The sequence below is a fragment of the Tenrec ecaudatus genome, chromosome 9, assembly GCF_050624435.1.
Source record: "Tenrec ecaudatus isolate mTenEca1 chromosome 9, mTenEca1.hap1, whole genome shotgun sequence".
NCBI lineage: Eukaryota > Metazoa > Chordata > Mammalia > Afrosoricida > Tenrecidae > Tenrec > Tenrec ecaudatus.
Genome location: NC_134538.1, coordinates 29834247 through 29841808, shown reverse-complemented (window position 1 = coordinate 29841808; position 7562 = coordinate 29834247). Strand labels below are relative to the sequence as shown.

General features: G+C 41.0%; 1 pseudogene; it reads left to right on the top strand.

The window, feature by feature from the left end:
* The first annotated feature begins 1665 nt into the window (after positions 1–1665).
* LOC142457170 (T-complex protein 1 subunit zeta pseudogene) lies at positions 1666–3249 on the top strand (annotated as a pseudogene).
* Positions 3250–7562: the final 4313 nt, after the last annotated feature.

Sequence of the window (7562 nt, the reverse complement as noted above, 5' to 3'; positions counted from 1 at the left end):
GACATACTGTAGTTCACCACTGAGCAACAGCACAAGCAGCTCCTGTGGCCAGGGCTCCTCCTCAACAGACAGTTCTTCCCGGCCCCTAAGCAACCCAGCCAGACAAACTACTGCTCTGGCATCTGGGGGTGCTGTGTGGATAGAAGATCAAGTGGGCATCTTAGTGCAGACATTTCAAGTACTCAAGCAAGCTGAACTTCCCACCATTTCCTCCTCCTCCTTCTTCCTTCTTTTCTTCTTCTTCTTCTTCTTCTTCTTCTTCTTCTTCTTCTTCTTCTTCTTCTTCTTCTTCTTCTTCTTCTTCTTCTTCTTCTTCTCCTTCTCCTTCTCCTTCTCCTTCTCCTTCTTCTTCTTCTTCTTCTTCTCCTTCTTCTTCTTCTTCTTCTTCCTTCTTTACTGTTTTGTTCTCTGGCACCCTTTTCTCTACCTGCCTCCTTCCTCCACACAGCATGGATGTACACTCAATAACAGTACCAAAGGAGTATGACTCCTGCCCACCAGGTAGTTTTATTTTTACATTATTTTCTTGGGATTTTGTACTTTTGTTCTATTATAATAGTTTTATCTATCCCCACCTTAGTTTTTTCCCATTTCTTCTAGTGTGACCCCCACCTGCCTAAGAATATGCATTTCCCCTAAATCAAAGCACATATGCCTACAAATTTTGGAACAATGACCTAAACAAGAACTCCCCCACCCCACTCTGACTACACAGACTCCTCAACACTCACAGTTGCATAGTAATAGGGCACGAGTGCCTACACTCAGTCCACACCCAGTCTTTTATTGTCTCACATCTTTTCTTTGCCCATGCACACTTTTTAAAATGCATATAGGTTTTTATTTATTTTGAATCATTTTATTGGGGGCTCATATAACTCATCACAACCCATATAAAAATCCATTGTGTCAAGCACATTTGTACATTTGTTGCCATCATCATTCTCAAAACATTTTCTTTCTACTTGAACCCTTGGTATCAGCTCCTCATTCCCCCCTCCCTCATGAAGCCTTGATAATTTATGAATTATTATTATTTCATGTCTTACACTGACCAATGTCTCCCTGCATCCACTTTTCTGTTGTCCATCTCCCTGGGAGGGGGTTAATATGTAGATCATTCTGATTGGGTCCCCTTTTCTCCCCACCCCACCCCCCCGCCTTTCCCTTCCCCTCCTGGACATTCACGCTTTGTGTCTTTTTATTTTCCTTATCTTTTTCTTTCATTATCTTTTCTCCCTTATCTCATTTTCCTTCTTTCTCTCTTTTTGCTTTTCTTCTTTAATTATACTTTCTCTTCTAACTTTATATGTACCCCAATCCTCTTCTGGTTTGTATATTTGCTTACACTTTTTCCTAGCCCATTTATTATCTTTTCTACTCACTCTCTTTCATCATGACATATATTTACATAAAACCATTAATTCTGAGCGCCTCTTTTAAAATATATTTCCCATTATTTTTACCAATCTGTTTGCCTACTCAGGTGGCCACCTGTTATTATTATTATTGCATTTATTTTATTCTTTATTGTCTCTTCCCTCCCACTCAGCTTGTCTTTTCCCTCCCGATTTACCCATCTTTCTTTCCTATTCTCTATTTAACCACTGACTGTTTCCTGGCTTCTATTAGGCCTCTGAACCTCCCCTGACAGAGTCAAATACCATGACATGGCACAGCAGCTCACACAACACTAATCGCTGGCCCATGATGCTGAGAAAACAACAATCAACCACAGTAAGCAAAAAAAAATTAAGAAAACAAAAACAATCCCAAATCACCCAAATACCATAGAATAATCTGGAAAACAGGCCCTGGAAATACCAGAAACATAATTCACAAGAGTGGTGTTTAGATATGTGGGGAACATTCATAACAATAATGAAAAACAAAAATCCTCAAACCAAAGGTAATCCTAAAGGATAAACAATGAGGTAATAGAATTAGGCAGCATAGTAAAAGACCTGAGGAGCAGAATGAAAGAGAAATAATTGAATCAGTAAGCTCAAAGACAATCACCCTGACTACAATAAATGTGAGAAACAATCAATAAAGAAGGGAAGGAATCTGAAGAAATCCTGAGAATTATGTGGCGCACAACCAAAGGAACAAAGTATGTCTTATTGGAGTCACAGAGCAATTATAAACAACAAACTACCGAGAGAAAAATTTCCCTAAATCACAAGGAGAAAATTACGACATGAGAAGCTGAGAGAGCCACCAATAGAATTGTGTTAGGGTTCTCTAGAGGAACAAAACCAGGACAATTGATATGGGTTTATACAGAGAGAAGCAATATAACAGCTAATTAGTCCACACAGAAGTTCAACTCACTAACCCAGGATGACCTAGGTGGAGATGCCACTACTTCCAACATCCGGACCATCAGGGAGCTGCTAAAGCAGGTCAATCACTACATTGCTGAAGGCCTGCCTTCCTGCATAATAACCAAAGGCTTTGAAGTAACAACAGAAAAGGCTCTTCAATTTCTGGAGCAAATCAACCCAGCAAAGAGATAGACAGGAAGACACTGATTGATGTGGCTGGACCTCGCCACACATCCTAACAGAGGTTCCAGTGGACTCATTCTGGTCACTAAGAAGAAAGATGAGCCTATTGACCTTTTCATGGTTGAAAACATGGAAATGAGACATATATTAGAGACCAATTCCGAGGGCTAGTTTTGACCATGGGACTGGTATCCTGACATGTAGAAAGGAGTGGAGGATGCATATATCTCACCGGCAATGTATCTTTAGAATACAAGAAAACAGAAGGGAACTCTGGCTTTGTTTACAAATGTGCAGAGGAGAGAGAGAAACTGGTAAAAGCCGAAAGGAAACTCACTGAAGACTATGTGAAGAGCTGAGGAAGACAGTCTGCAGTGATTGTAAGTGAAGGATTTATCATCATTAACCAAAAGGGAATTGACCCCATTTCCTTAGAATTCCTGGTAAAGGAAGGCATCCTGGTTTGATGCAGAGCCAAGTGGAGAAACATGGAGAGACTGAGGTTTGGCTGTGGCAGGGAGGCTCTCAATTCCTTAGGGGGCCTGAATCCGACTGTCTGGGAACCACAGGCCTTGTCTCTGAGTGCGCGTTGGGAGAAGAGAAGTTCACCTCCATCGAGAAGTGCAGTAACCAGTGCTCTGTCATGCTGCTCATTAAAGGACTAAATAAGCACACCCTCACTCCAATCAAAGATGCTGTCCGAGATGATTTGAGATTATCACTTGTGTTATGTTTTTAGTTCTTCTGTGTCTTTATTGAGTTTCTTTCTAGTTATGTTCTTCATTGAAAGTGATATAGTGATGTGTCTTACTGTTATTTCAGAACTGTCTTTTTCTCAAGTCAATGCTGTTAGTGTTTATGTATTTTGAGGCTCTGTTTCAATTCTTAGATGTTTATTATATTCAATTGACATTTTAATCATTGTATAGTGTTCTTCTTTACTGTATCTTATCAAAAAATAATATTGCCATCCCTACTCTTTGGACTGCCATGTGCTTGATTTTTAAAATTTCATTCTTTGTATCTTCAATTAACCAGTACTTTTAAAACAAGGTGTTTTTCAGTTCCCATCTATTTGGTTTTATTTTTTCCTGGAGTTTCCTGTTATTCATTTTCCATCCTTTACTTCGTCTAGTTTTATTTTGTGGGAGAGAGATATGGATATCTGTTCCCAGAAAGACTGACAGCTTCAGTGACTCTTTATAGAAGGACAATGCATCAGAGTCAACTCAAGGGCACTAAGGTTGGCTTTTTGTCCTGTCTGGTTTGTGTCTCTTGTTGACAGCATATTTGGGTCTTGTTTTCTTGTCTGTTCTGCTACTTTCTAACTCTTCACCTGTGCATTTAATCCATTTACATTCCATGTAATTATTGAGAGATATAAGCTTATGGATGTCATTTTGCTGTTTTCTTTTTGTTTATATGTTTATTAACAATTTTTATTGTGAATTACATGGGGGTTTACATTTCAGACAATCAACTTTATATTCAACAGTTCAAACTACTATTCAAAGTCCCCAATAGTTTACATAGCTCCCTCTTGTAATTTATCTTCTCCCTCTTGTGACTTACTATCTTCCACTTCAGACAAGTCAATCTCTATCAACCATCTCGTCTATTTCTCCATGTTCCCTTCCATGTCCTACCCACTTTGGCACCTTCCAAAGCTATTCCCTTTGGTGTGAAAGTCCTGGTTTGTTTCTTTCTTTGTAACAATGGTCTTATACAATGCTTGTCCTTTTGTCATGGGCTAATTTCACTCAGAACAATGGTGTCCAGGCCTATCCATGCCAGGAAGTGCTTCCTGGTTTTGTCCTTGTTTTTCAGTGATTTATAGTATTCCATTGTGTATATGTTTCCTTATCTGTTCTTCAACTGATGGCCATTTGTTTTCCATCATTTTGCTTTGTGAACAAGGCTGCAACAAATATGGATGTACATATCTCTGTGCTCTAACTCTTACATTTTAAAATATATATCTGACAGAAGGATTGAAGTTTGTATGAAATTTCTAAACCCAGTTTGTTATTTTTGTTTTTTGAGGTATCACCATTTATCTTTCCACAGTGGTTGTACATATTTACAGTCCCACCAGCAGTGTAGAAGGGTGAGGTAGTTAGTTTATTGTGCCAACACATGTGGGATTAATTGAAGGGCAGAGAGATAAATGGCTTGGGGGGCCTCGTCTTTTTTGTCTCTTGCTCTTTGATCATTGGATCAGTGTGTGGCTGCTTTGCTTGTTCTTTGCCTCAATTTTCAAGCTACACTACCTGTGGGACACCTAACCTGTGGACTGTGTCGCTGTGATTTGAGGTTCCTTCAAGACTTGCTTCGCCACACCGTTGGAATTTACATCTCTTGAGCTGGGGAGTGTGGGACCCTGTCATCTGGCTGACTGTAGGTGACTTGCCTTGCTGTTTGCTGCCTGTGGCCAAATAGCTTGAATTGCTCGACAGAGGACTGACTACCCAGTGGCCCTCAAGACTGGAAGGACTGCCAGTGTCTCACAACTGTCTCATGGGGGTGAGTTGCACAGAGCCATTTGTACTACTTTATAATTTAATTAACTGTTTATTTCCTATGTTATCTGTCTATATATCTGTATAAATATATCCAAAATTATTAGCATTCTGGTTTTGTTTCTCTAGAGAACCCTAACACATCTGGTACCAGGAGTGTTTCTAGACAAATAAAATGCTAAATGTGGGCTTCTTAAATTGGCTCTCCAGCCTGATTAGTCTTAACAGCACTAATAATGCTACTTCAATACCCCAAAGCATGGATAAGTCTGCTACTCTTACTAATCCATGGTGTGAAATAGCAAAGCTAATACCTACAATAGCACCACCGATCGATGAGGTGCTGGTTAAAGGAGAGGCTCTGAGTGATCATATCTGATATTTTCCAAGAGTTTTGTCAGGATGACAAGTATAGGGAAGCTGGTTGGCTGGTTCTTCTTACAATGGAAAGTGTGATTAAGGAGAGGGATGGTCTCAGAGCCTCAGAAGCACACCTCAGGTGCAGACTAACAGATTTGAAAGTTTCCATCTGTGCTACAAAGGAGAGCCTTCTCTCCTCTAGTAAAAAAGCTGACATTGCTGAGAAACCAGGTCCAGAGTCTCATTATGCAAGTGGCTGAATTACAACGTCAGCTGAATTGCAGATCTAGAGTAGTGTCTGATACCAAAGTTATCAGAAAAAGTGGGACCCTGAAATATGGGATGGAAACATATGGGCTGATGATCCAGAAGAGGAGGATATTGAGCTCCTAGAAACAATTGACCCACCCCAGTCAATAGAGCCACCCCTCCCAGCTGAAGGTATTAATTCGCTATCAGTCAAACAATACACACCTGAGCAGATTAGCCAACCTATTCAAGCTGAAATGCCAAATGGGACTGACTGCATCCATATCATTGCCTGAGGGAGATGCCTTATGAGATATTGCTGAGAACACTCAGGAAACACTCTCATCACCCATTATTTCTGCTAGACCTGTCACTAAAATTAAGTCTCAGAAAGCTCCTAAAGGTGAGGTTGAGATGATTGCCCAAGAAGTGTGGTATACTCACAAAGATCTGCTTGAGTTTTCAAATACGTACAAGCAGAAGCCTGGGGAATATCCCTGGGAATGGTTACTAAGGGTGTGGGATACTGGTGCATGAAATGTAATATTAGACTGTTCTGAGTTTCTGGATATGGGACCCCTAAGCATAGATTCTTCTTTCAATGTCTCTGCGAGACAGGCTTAGAGAGGATCTAATTCTTTATTTGGTTGGTTCAATGAAGCATGGACTGCCAGATGGCCTAGATTAGACAAACTTGAAGTACCTGACCTACGTTGATGCACTGTAGAGGAGGGCATCCAAAAGCTTAGGGAAAATGGTATGTTGGAATTAGTCTATCAGGATATTCCCATAGACCAAAAAAGGGGGTTCTTGAGGACATACCCTTTACCACAACCATAAGGAACAAGATTGTGAAGCGAGTCCCAGCATCTCTTAAGACTCCTGTAATTGCTACTTTATGTGCACCAGGATTAACAGTGGGAACTGCCCTAAGCAAACTCTGACATATGCCCACAATGGGGCTGATTGGTCCCCGTGGTGGTAGAGGGCAGGTGTCAGCACTGAATCAACAGAGACTAGGTGGACATGGTTATAATAGACAACAAGGTTTCCATAGTAATCAAAGTAACCTGTCTCCTGTGGAATTATGGCATTGGCTACTTAGCCACGGTGTCACTAGGAATGAAATAGATGTGAAACCTACTAAATATTTACATGATCTGTACAGGTGGAAGAATGGTAGATCAGGTGAACAGCAGAATAGACAATCATAATCACTCAATTCCCATACCTGAGCCAGTGTACAGACCCACAACCCCTTGAATGAGGGGAAGGCCAGGTCCCTTTGAATGAGGACCCTGCTACAACACCAAAGGTCCATACTGTTAGTCTTTCTTCTAGCCTTCCCCAAAGGGACCTGCAGTCTTTCACAAGAGTGACTGTTCACTGGGAAAAGAAATAATCAAACTTTTCAGGGATTACTGGACACTGGCTCAGAACTGACACTAATTTCAGGAGACCCAAAGTGTTTCGAAGGCCCACCAATCAGAGTGGGGGCTTATGGAGTTCAAGTTATCGATGGAGTTTTAGCTCAAGTATGCCTCACTGTGGGTCCAGTGGGCCCCCGGACCCATCCTGTGGTTATTTTCCCGGTTCCAGAATGCATCATTGGAATAGACATACTTAGTAACTGGCAGAACCCCCATATCAGATCCCTGAAATGTGGAATAAGGGCTATCATGGTAGGAAAGGCCAAATGGACACCATTAGAACAGCCATTGCCTAGGAAAATAGTAAACCAAAAGCAGTACCACATTCCTGGAGGGATTGCAGAGATCAGTGGCACCAGCAAAGACTTGAAAGACACAGGGGTTGGTGATTCCTACTACATCCCCATTTAACTCACCTATTTGGCCTGTAAAGAAGACAGATCAATCCTGGAAAATGACAGTGCATTATCATAAACTTAACAAGGTGGTGACTC